General features: G+C 37.8%; 1 protein-coding gene across 1 annotated transcript in view; it reads right to left on the bottom strand.

Moving 5' to 3' along the window:
* The window catches only part of PRLHR (prolactin releasing hormone receptor), a 33690-nt gene extending 21416 nt beyond the window's left edge, over positions 1 to 12274 (bottom strand). The window contains exon 1 of the mRNA XM_062580659.1: positions 12247 to 12274. The gene's annotated coding sequence lies outside the window, so the exon portion shown is untranslated. The remainder of the gene's footprint in view (positions 1 to 12246) is intronic.
* Positions 12275 to 12728: the final 454 nt, after the last annotated feature.

The raw sequence follows: 12728 nt of genomic DNA, 5'->3' as shown, positions 1-12728 counted from the left end.
GCAAGGCATACTCGATGCCTATCCATATAGATATGGACATGTAGATCTGGACATATGGACCAAATCATACTTATATAGGAGTTAGGACACCAAGTTCAATGCTTGGAGTTCATGTTCATCAATTAACTTCAAATTTTCCTGATGGTGTCATGCATACAAAGCCAAAGCATCATTCCAAAAATGTCTCTATTCCTCTAAGGAGTATCACAACCAACAAGGTTATAACTAAACCTCTAGGCTAGTCACAGGGTAAAGCAACCCAACAAAGCTCCATTGACATTAGCAGAGCTCTGCTGATTTACTCGATATAAGGAGTTCCTCTCCCAGTTCCATCTTCAATCTGTGCCTGCAATTTATGCTGGCTGAGCCCTCGGACAGCTGCCACATGTCTTGCCAGGAAGCAGTTCCTGCTGTGAACTCTCAGTTCAAACAGGTCACTACAAGCCTTTGAAGGGAACAAGCAAATGACACGAGCAACGCCGGGAAAGAACAAGAAATGCCATATAGCAACATGCATAAACATTGGTCTTTTCATTCAGCAAGCACAATAAGCCCTGGAATTAAATTAAACCTGCCAAGGCTGCTGCTGTTATTCTCAGAAGCACAGTGACAGTACTGCCCAGACCTCTACTACGCTGCGTGACAACAACAGTTGCTAGGGCTACCTGGAGACTTACTGTGTTCAATGCAAAGTGGCACGCTCAAGTAGCAAAGCACAGCTGTCCACTATTCTTTATCTGATAGATCTGTTTCATAAAAAAGAGACTAAATCAAAGTCCAATCCAAGTACATCTGAGTTTGACACAGCAAGGAGTTGAGTGTTCTTTGACAAGGATTTGGACTACTAGATAAATGCAAAGAGCTTGTCAAAATTTTCCATCAAGGTAGTTTTACCAGAAATCTAAGCTTTCACCTAAACCTGTAGTCCATGAAGGTTTCTATTCTGGCCAAAAGATGAAAGCCACTCAAATCTGAAATATTCCACCAGGATATCCTGCCACACTGCTCCCTGGTAATTTAAATTTAGAAAGCTGGACACTGGAGATATCCTAAGGCATTGCCTCCAGCAGGCAGGGCTACCCTAAATTATACAATCCTTCTAATAAAGAAATTGAGCTAAGTAATAAGAGCAACTAGGTCTTCTGCCCATGTATCTCCTCCTGAGGGCTCATCCAAATCCAACTGTTGCAGCACAAGCCTCTTCAACTTGCAATTAAATATGTCCCAGTGACAGTTTGATAACATAGTCCTGCCCTTCAGCAGACAGCAGGGAAAACTCAGCAATGGGACCTGAAATAATGGGTACACTTTGACTGGCAGATTCTGTGTACCTTGTCCTTACCTTAGTCAAGCAAAGGGAAGGCAGTGGTATTACATAAACATCAGGGCAGACAACAGTAGATTGGCTTACTGGTCATGCTCCTGTTCCTCTTCCATTTCTCAAACTTGCTAATCTTCTGTTCTGGTAACTGACCCCAGAGTTACACAGAAAGCCAATCAAAATCAAGTCTGTCTTGTACTGAATACCATTCATAATGGCAAATAATCCATGATCTAAAGGATGAGCCTAAACATTTTAAAACAAAGTAGACAAAGAATATACTGAATTTAGGAAGAGTGTTGGTTTTTTTAATATTTGGCTAGTACTCCAAGTTTTGAAAGAAAAAGCAAAGAAAAGCACATATCCTAGACATGAAAAGTGAATAATCATTCTTTGCTTCAATCACAGTTCAATTCCATAAACCATTTGCAAAGAAGCTCCTGGCTGGAGGGTTCCTCTCCATCACCTGGATTTCTTGCATTACAGTTAAAAAATATATCCCAAATGCAATTTAAAAGCTGTTTAGAATAACCTGGAGTTTTCCAAGATTATGACAAAAAGAAGTGTGATGGAAAAGACGTTTATCGGAAAATACTAACAGGTGGATCTATTTCACTTTTGAATGCATATCAACCTTATTGGTCTTTGTCAGATAGACCGGAAAGAAGAAGCTGAAGCACTTTTCAAATACATTTGTGTCCACTGGCAGATAGTGGAACAACAGGGACAATCAGATTTAATCAACTGATTTCTCTGTGCCATTTTCAAACAGGTTTTCTTTAAATGAATCAAGAGATGAAAAAAAGGGGAAAGAGAAATCAAGTAATAAAACATAATAATTCCTATAAATTACTAGAAATTGACCATTTCATAGTTTAATTTTGGCAACACCGATGAGCTTTTCGCACTTTGATCAGACGAAGTCTTGTTTTCAAACAAAGCCACAAAATTTAAATTCAGACTTCATTTCTTTGACTGGATGTTGACTTCAGATTGGATTTGTTTTAACTTATTTTGCCCATTAGTTACAAATAATCAGAATAACTTTTTCAGTCTAAAATGCTTTTCTCTTTAATAAATCTTAGTGCATGAATCATCTGTATTTTTATGCTATTGCCAAAAGGACACAAAAGCATTGTGTCCAAATTGAAAATACTGTGAAGCTAGATGACATTTGCAGAGAATGCCTTGTCAGAATAGTTTTCCACCTAACCTTTAATGAGTTTATTTTCTGTATATTTATTATTGTCAATGGAAGAACATTGTGTCCTGAAATAAAATATTTATGGACTTTCTATTTCTTTGTTGCTTAGGTCTGCCAGTTCAAAGAACCATTCAGAGGCTTTTAAACCATTCACCATATCATTGCTGTCAAGTGGTACTGTAGCTGGCCTCTCTGTCCTTTTTCTAGGGTATTGATGCATGGGCAGGAAAGTTTTTCCCTGAAGCCTAGTTTTCTCAAATGCATTTAACAAAGTATTTATTAACAAACATATTTGTAATATTATTGCATATTGCTAATAATAGTGTGATTGTAAGGCAATTAAAAGTGGCACCACAGACCATATCCAGCTCACAGACTTTAGGTTCCTCATGTTTGATTTAATTTTTTAATAAATCTAAATATTTGTGTACCTTGTACAGATCCTTAACATACAAATCAGCAGGTATGGGGCAGCTCCTCATCCATACAGCCAGCACTTAAATAAGCCTTTTTTTTCTTCCCCTCCCCCCCCCCACACATTTCTTTCTTCTTTACAGTTCCCCATTCAGTATTAACCTTCATGTTCTTTGCAGATTTTGGCTATTTGTTCCCAAATAGTCACACATGTATTGTTTGTGCTTCTCTCTGCAATAGATGTACTGTATTTTGATACCCTAACATCACAATGCAGCTTTAGCCAGCCTGCCATTCCAAACTCCTCCATCTTTTTTTGCAGATGGTATTTTTCTTGTGGCTATTTCATCTCATTCCCAGTCATGTCTGGTAAAAATGTTCCCTGAAATTTAAGCAGAAAGTGAGATTTTGTGCTTAACTCCTCCTTTTGTTTTACTTGCTTCCTTCTAATTTCTTCAATTCTTTTTTCATAGGCTTTCTTATTTCTCTTCCTTTCATTCGTTCCTTTTAAGCTGATTCACAGATGCATATTTCATATATAGTCTTGCAGTGCATACTTTTATATCTCTCAAGGGAAAGAACAAAAAGCCACAAATGCAGAAAACATCTCCTTTCTGACTAGAGAAAAGCTTGCACGATATTTTCCAAGCCACTACCTTGTGATGAGATTTCACTGCCTGGGAATTTGACACAACAGCCTAAAGTGAGAATAGGATGTTCGCTCACAACCCACACTAGTTTCAGAGCCTGTAAACTGGCTCCAATTTCGCTTTGAAGCAGATCCGTTGTTTCAAGCATATGTCAATCCTCATAGCCTTTTCTGAGGAGTTGCACAATTCTTCAAGTTTAATGAGGAAGCTGAAAAGTTGGTAAACAAGCTGAGGAAGGCAGAAGATAACAGGGAAAAGGTCAGACAGAATAAAGATTGCACTGCATTAAGAACAAAAGTAAAGGCATCCCTCATGATGTATGCAGTACACAATGAGTGTACTGAATTCTCAGTGCAAACAGCAATTCTCTACTTGACTGAAGGTGAGAGGTGATGCCAGTACACATGAAAGTTGAGTCAAAAAACATGTATTGTGTTGCAAAGTACTAGTAAAAACATCTTTCAAAAATTCACTACTGGTAAGTGAGAGAAAGCAGAAGATAAACATTCAAACAGGATTTTAATTGAATGCCTTATTTACTATGCTGTGTACACAGGCATAGGCTAACAGGAGATTTTATTCATCACACTAGAGAGTGGCTGCAGCTATGCTTGAGGACTGAAAAAGGAGCTAAAGAGTTATACCCATCAGCATAACTTCAAACTATAGGTAAAGATCTAGAGTTAAACCTCTAGATAAGTAAAGCCAAAGGATTTACTAAGAATCAATTAGAGCAAATCGATTTAATGTCTTTGACTGCATAAAAAGCCTTAAAGAGGAGGAGCAATAAATAAGACTCATGATGATTTTCAGTAGGACTTTTGGCTCTTATATGAGTAAGTTAACAAACACAACTTCCCTAGATGAAATAGTATGAGATGGGTGCAAACTCCCATTCAAACACAACCAGCAGTGCTCCCCCTCAAATACACTTCTCCTATATAGTACAATTTGGAGGAGAAGGATCTTGCCTCATTCAGTACTTTCAGCATGCACCTGGACGATGGACTAGAAAGGATGCCTATTAAAATGCATACAACAGCCAGCTAGAACTGGCTTGGTTATGTTCGAGGAGAAGGTTAGTATACCAAGGGATCTTGTCAAAGTAGAGAAATGGTCTGAGAAAAACAGCATTAGATTTAAAACGGACAAGTATGAAACACTACTTTTGGGCAGAAAAATTCAACTGTAGGGATATGATGTCTAGAACTGCAGAGATCATAGAGACAGTCCTCTTCCACAGTCTACTAGAGGAAAAAATATCCAGAAAGTAGGCAGCCTCTAGACAATTCATTCTTTGCTTTGCATGGATCTCAGTGCCCACAGGAATTCTTCCTCTCTCCATATCAAGCCTCAGTATTTTGACTGAAAACATCCTTAGAGGAATTATGCAAAGGACACAGTGGGGCACTGAAAATTATTTCAACTGGATATTCCCTCTTCTGCTTCAGGTGCTCTGCACACTCACACTTACTCCCAGGAAATGTCAACCCACACCAATTAAATTTTCTGCTATCTTCAGTGGCAGAAACATCAAACCAGCCAGAGTGAAAGAAATAGAGATCCTTTGACTGATATTTAGCTTCACATTGTAAAATGTAAAAGTCAGCACATTATGTATCAAACATATAAATGTCACTAACGATAAACGTACCTTTTCCAAGCCACATAAAGCCATAACTAAAACAATAAATGTGCTTTGCTTTGCAATTCCCCTGAAAGGAAAGGTTTTTTAAAAATCTATTAACATCATAATTATGGCTTGGTCTGCATGAATGTGTTATAGCATATGTCAGGCAGAGACATCAAACATTCTTGCTTTGGTAGACATTGTGTGTTTGAGGATGCTGTAAGAAAATGATGCACTTTGTCTTTCCACCTCTGAAGAGGTGAACCCCAAATGGCTGAGATATGGCGTCTTCTCTCTCCTCTTCTCCTAAATTCTGACTAAACCTGTGTGGGGATGCAGTGGTGATGGCAACAGTCAGCTACTGGGAAGGACAATACGCGCAGAGTGAAAAAAGTGAAATTGCCTGTCTGGTAACAGAAAACTTTCTGGTTTTACATCAGAGATCTTGGACACTAAAAGAAAAAAATGTGTTTCTAAAGACTGAAGATAACTGCCTAACAGAAGGTCAGCATGGCGTGGTTTATGCTCATCTCTACCACTCTGCAGCTGAGCTACTGGCATGCACGTAATCAGTTCACACATCTCAGGCTGACAGATGGTTGCATCTCAAAACTGGCTAATGTAGTCACTATGGTCACATGATCATACCTACATATTGTATCATATATGGATTTAAAAGCTATTACAAGGGATCGATTCAACTGACTCAGCATAGGCACCTAACTCTGTTTTAGATGCTCTAGAGTATTTAAGACATCTACATGGGGCTGGTAGATAGGAAAAAGAACCAAGGAAAGACCAGTGCCCTCTTGGAGGGTCGTTTAGGGTCAGCACTTTTAGGAGTAACCTAGAAGCATAAAACAGACACACAAAACAATCAGAATCACTTGGCAAACACAGCTAATTCAAACTTTTAAAAAGTCTGACAAATTCTTTCATAGATACGAAATATATGCTGAAAGTTTTCTTTCAAACAGTGAAGGGACTTATGACTAGAAACAAATGCCAGGAAGAAAGGAAAAGAAAAAGAGCTCATTCATACAAAATGTTCACCTGTCCATTCCTTCCAAAATGCTCAAGAGTTTCTGTTCTTTCTCATTATAATATTGATCCTTAATGCACCTTTCTGAAACATACATTTTCGCCAAAATGCAAGCTGTACTTTAGTTGAGCCCAAGCTACTAAGTCCAGCATAACAGTTGCTCCAGAAGTCATAGAATCATAGAATCAGTAAGGTTGGAAGGGACCTCTGGAGATCATCTAGTCCAACCTCCCCGCTCAGCAGGGAGCCCATGTCGTAATAGCCATGTCATACGGGAATATCAAATGGTCTCAGGGCTTTAAAGACTGTATCATTGGACACCAAATGGGAGTAGTATATTATTACTTTTCCTCAATAGGGTTACACAGAAATTCTAAGATGGCTGAGTCAAGTATGTCTTAAGAGACAGAGAATGGGATTCGTCCGTTTTAATTCCAGCTATCTAATCCTAGTAAACTATCAAGTTTCCTATAATCTATGGAAGAAAGCTGGTGGTCCAACCCTGGCTAACTCCTGGCACACCCTTTATGGGAGTGTTTTCTCTCTTCTTCTCACTCTTCATGTTGGGCCACTAGCTGAGAATAGACATCTACCTTCCAGGTTGCTAAACTGTCTGTGATTATTCAATTAATGCTGATCCAAATGATTCTCAGCTGTTTTGTATTCAGTAACTTCAGCTTATACATGTTGTTCACTTTCTTGTCATTCCAATAATGTTCACTTGCTAGAAACATTTTGTCCAGAGAGTCAGCAATTGTCAGATTTACCCCCAAAAAAGTTGTGTTTTCACAGAAGTAAAGGTATATTTTCATATCACTAGTTTGAGAGGAACAGGAAAACTAACCTTTTCAGTTTAAAAAAAAAAAAAAAGAATCATAAGAAGAGTCACAAATGCAACTCCCATTAAACAGTTGAGAGAATAAATAGGAAATATACATGAATTAAGTTGAAAAGTCAAAAATACATTACAAAAAAAGAAGTATTATCCTTTTCTAATACTATTCAACACTGAAAATAAAGCAACTCCTGCAAATTTTTACCATTTTGTATAGTACTGATTTACCTCATAACCTGCACTTCTTAAACCTGCAGCTACCATGGCTCAGTTTTGTAACATCTAGTAACCATATAAGAAATGAAAAATGATCTGGCGTGAATGACAGATGGGAAGACACAAGTCTTAAAAGATATAGTGTCAAATATATAACAGATTCTGAAGTCTAGAGACAAAACATGCCCACCCACACATAAGATTTTATTCCTATGTTCTACAAAATTCCCAGCATCAAAAAGTCTTTCATTTCCTTTGCCTTCATCCATTCATGCTATATTTCTGCCAGCAGCCACTCGTCAAGTATCTAGACACCTAAAAGATAAGGAAAGTGATTACCACAAAGAGAGAAAAAACAGACAAAAATGATCTCTGGATCATGACCTCAAGCAGTCAGACGATTTTGTGTTATCTTTGCTTTCCTTGTACATATTTCAAAGCTAACTGGAATCATAGAACTGGAGAATGTCTTGAAAACTTAAATACTCATCAAAATATTCTTCAGGCAATAGGCTTATTTTGAGCAACTATTCCAAGAGAGAACTGAAATAGTTTAGTTCAGAAATGTTGCTTTCATGCTATATGGGAGCTGGAGCTTGGTTCCCTTATGGTTTCAGTCTCCCATCAAAAAAAGCAGTAGCTAGATCAGGAGCAACCCACAACTAAACGAAGATGATCCCCCTGCTGTAACCGAAACAAGAAACCAGAAAAGCTTATGACGGTAATGGAAACCCAGCAAAATTAGTTTGCCTATATTGTCACTAACCATTTAAAAATCTGAAGTTAAAAAGCACTGAAGAAATTACTTTTGAGTTGATGTAATCCAAAATAACAGTCCTAATGACTGAAATGTGTCACTAGAGATCAGGCTGCTGTGAACTATAGCTGAACACACATCAGGAGCTGCCTCTTCTGCTGTATTTCCCCTGCCACAAGTTATTTGTCACACAAGTGAGGCAACAGCCTTGGGGTTTTCTCCCTTAAATCGCTTCAGAGATAATGAAAGATATCCTGGTTTGCAAAGCAGCTGCTGTCTCCTTAAAATAAAGGCCAAATCCAGATATTTGAATAAGCAGCCTTGTGTGAAACACATGCTAATTCACTTTGAATTGAAGTATTCACTTCAAATATGGAACATGCATTAAATATACAGATATCTAGTTATTTGAGCAATCTAGCCTGACCCTCCAGGGGACCAGATGAGGAAAGAAGAATTTGAGCATAGAAGGAAGAGGATTCCTGAAGTTTGAGATGTCTTGTATAAGGTGGATAATCTTTGGCTTCTTGGAGTACTGTGATTTGTGGCCAAAAAAGAATATTAACAAAACTTGAGTAAGAAAAAACAACTTTAATTTTAATGCTTTGCCTAGACAAGGAACAGCTGAATTGGGAACACTCACAAAAACTTCTGCTGCTGCTTCTGTCACAGAACACCATTATGAACACCTCCAGAGCATCTGAGATCCTGAGAAACAAGTACGTCTGCATGGAGAGTACTTGTTTGTAAGGTGAAGTATAGCTGGGCCAGAAGAACCTAGTTCCTTGAAAAGGTGAGAGAAGCTACATTTGTGAGGAGTTTGGGATGCCAAATAGTTTGGGGTGCCAAACAGGTAGTGCTGAAATTGTTAAGACTTCAAAACTATAACAGAATGGCTGCTGTCAAGCAGGGAGAATTCCACAGTTAAACAGGATATTGAACAGAAGTTCAATGAGAGCTTTCCTCACTACTAGTTTTACTTCTGCATGTATCACAAATATGCAAAAGCCTAACTCAGTGGTCTGTCTGAGTTGTACATGACCACAACCATGACTTTGAGAGCAGGCAGGACATCCTGCAATGTGCTGGACAGATTTAATTGGATTAATTAAACATCAAGGCACCTCAGCAAGTAATGCACCAAAAAGGTAAAAAATCTCATGCTACATACAATACCTGTTTCTTTGAATTCGCTCAGCAGCACACCTTGAACAGATACAGTGTACTGATGCTGTTAACTTCCATGTCTGCTGCCAGTAGTGTTAAATCTATGTTTGTGAATTAGGCAGCTCAGTCAATCTGAACAGTCAAGACTGCCAAGGGAATATTATAAATCTGTAAAATAATCCTCCTTTAGGTTGTAAAATAATCCTCCTTGAGGTTAGAGTTTATCAACTTCTGGTTTGCCTAGCTTCTCGCATCATCTGACAGCTCAGTACAGACTCTGTAGCCTCAGAACATCAAGACCATAAATAATTCTTTCCAAAATCAATCGTAATCTGCATATTTGAGAAAATCATTTACTCGCCTAACTGGGAAGGGAAGGGATTAGCTTTTGCTTACGCCAGGAGTTTGCCATGCATTGAGGAAGATAGCAGAAGACCATTAAATTATGTGTTTGGCCCAGTGCCTGCCATGTTCAGTGTCAACTCTATTGATATCCCCTCAAGGGAGTAACTCAAGTCAAAGCCCTGCAACCTGCAATGCAGATAGAACAAGAAAGAAAGTTTGTCCTTCAGTTTATGTACACATTCACAACTCATGCAGTCAGACAACTCCTCCTATGTGCTGGGAATGTGTTTCAAAGTTGACATCTGCAGCAGTTTCAACTTACTATGCTATTTTATAGCTAGTTTATTATAGCCTTTGGAATGGGAATATGGTAAGTCATTAACAAAAACAGCACAAGCATAACTGTTGTTACAAAGAAGTGTTAGAAACCATCCAGAGTTAGCTAAGTTCCTTTATATAGAGAGCAACTCCTAATATATCAATCAAAATTTGGGGGGAAAAAGAAAGTAAGTGGAACTTACACAACAAAAAACTTTTCTAATATCTGCTGCAAGATTTTGAATTTGCTGCGCTTGTCCAATGGATTCCCAAATTTTTTACTTAACATGCTTTGATGGCAAGTGTCTCTTATTGCATTATTCATACTTAGGGGTTCCATGTTGGGTCAAAAACTTATGTGTACATCTAGCTCCCTCATCCAAACTTAAGTTACAAAAAGTCATATCCCTAATGACACCAGCTTTTAGCAGTTTTTGTTTTGTTATTAATTGGTCTATTCACAGAGTATAAAGTTAAGTCAGTACATAAAGGACTGACTAGTCATGGACTTTTATATGTAATTTTAATCTTTTACATTGCAAAAGCATTAAAATCATTGAAACATATCTATCTTTAGTAATATTGTTTGCTGTAATAATCACACATAAACAGGTGCAATGACTTAAAATGAAATTTGCAGGTACATGGGCCTACTTAGAATAGAATATATATGTATATAGAATATAGAATATTACCAGATTATTTAATTCATATCTGCATTGCGATTTCTGCAGTTTAGATGTCCCTTGGAACAGAAACTTTAGGTTTATGAGACTACATATATGTTTCGGACACTCTAAGGCATGATGCGCAGTATGCTGAATATCCACGTACTTCACTACAGTCCATGGAAGTATGGAATTGCTTGCAAGATTTACCCTTTACTCTGTTAGCATTTCCCCACTCAGTTTCCATTTGGTAATGAAGACATCACCATATTAGAAGGGTAGGATATGAAAAAGAATAAGAAGCTGAAAAAGCAGTCTCTGCCATCTTATATGCCTCCTTTCACCAGTTTGCTCATTCTCTATCTTCCTAAGAGCACTGCCCAAAGGAAAGGGATTACTTATGCAAATTACCAGGAAATATCTCCATGTAACTTTCTACTCCAAATAGCAAATCAGAGACCATGGTCAATAGGGTATGCATCTCACCAGGTACAAAATAACGGTTTCCAATGATTTTATGGCCAGAGAGTACCAGTGCTTTTGATGATGATGCCTCTTAGCAAAGAGCTGAAGCACTGGCTCCTGGCCCTCATTCAGCTGTGCTTTGCAGCTTGCTGACTACGTGTTGCTTGCTGTTTTAGCTGAACATTTTTGGTCCTCAGATTCCCTCCTACTATGGAATTTGCCAGCCTTCCCCTCCGTGGGATTATCCCTTCTCCAGGGATATTATCCCTTGGAAATAAAATCCCTGTATCCCTGTTTACCATTTCTAAGTAAATAATTCCAGCATGCCTATTAGGAAGAGAGCCTTTGAACTGGGCCTCATACAGAACTTGTTCTGCTTTGCAATAAATGTTCATGTCAGTGTAAAATAAACACAGAATCCTCTGAACACCACAACAGACAGATGACCAAATGAAATGTTTTGATTTCTTCTTGATTTGCAATACATTGTTTTGACACAACTATTTAATCCTTTAAGTCACTTGTTACACCTCTTTAAGTGCTGTAAGTCCCAATTATACCTTAGCTAATGTCATAAGCATATGTTTCCTACCAACAGATTTTAATATAGTGGTGTGAATACACCCAGACAAATGCAAATATGCAAGCAGTGCAAAATAAATCAGAAGAAAGGCAGCAATCACAGATTTTGTACTGTATCCATATCTGTATCACAGATACTGATCATATTTTCAGACTAAATTAGTAAAGAATTCATTTAACATCTTCAGGAAACTACCAAAGAGGCTCATAGAAACTGCAGAATCTGGTGATTCAGGGCACTGGAAAAATGTCTGGAGTATTCAATAAATAAGGAAGCAGTCAACCAGCGAAACCACAAAAGTGCTACTTTTCTGGAGGCAGAGTTAAATCACCACAGGCAAAGCAATTGCTAGAGAAGGAGAAAAAAAACTTGAAAGATAAAATAACCTACATAAGGAAACACATACATCTAGGAAGAAAATCCTAATCCAATCTTAGGTGGCAGGTCCGTATTAACAAGACTTACTTTAAAGAGATCAAAGGACATTGATCTGTCAGAAAGATCAACCCTACAGAGAGGAGGAGGATTTTCATAAGTTAGGTAAATAATAGAGAAGAGAAAGCAATAGAAGTAATTTCTATTCATTTTTCTGTCTAAAATCATCACTGCTTTCAAAAATTTTGAGACTTACATTATAGTTCAAGGTCTCCCAGTCTCCATGTGGCTTTTCTCCAGGCCATTCTTTAGGAGCAGGCTTCTCTTAGCTTTAGCTGAAACCAGAAAAGATCCTTTTGCTATAAAAGCATGATTCTCTGAGGATTTTTCTTGCTCAAGTATTTTTGTCTCCAAGGTTGCCATTTGCAATTATTCAACCTGTGAATACACAAATTGCAATGATGTAAACTACGTATACGTACTCTCTCCAAGACACAGGCTGTGTGCTAATAATGGTGCAGATCAGAAATACATTAAACTTCTTAATAAAATAATGAAAGAGAATTTTACTAAGGTGATATTTATGCAGGATTTGTGGTTTATATCTTTATCCTTTATATTCTGTATTTTTGGATTTGTTATGAAACAGTGTTCTGTTCCAAGAAGTATAATTTTTGAGTCATTTCAGTCAACCCTCAGAACAGTAACACACTTGGAAGACAGACATACCTGGAGCCC

This window comes from Rhea pennata, chromosome 7, assembly GCF_028389875.1.
Source record: "Rhea pennata isolate bPtePen1 chromosome 7, bPtePen1.pri, whole genome shotgun sequence".
In the NCBI taxonomy this organism is placed as follows: domain Eukaryota; kingdom Metazoa; phylum Chordata; class Aves; order Rheiformes; family Rheidae; genus Rhea; species Rhea pennata.
Note: the sequence above shows the minus strand (reverse complement) of the source record. Positions and strands in the feature narration are given on the sequence as shown.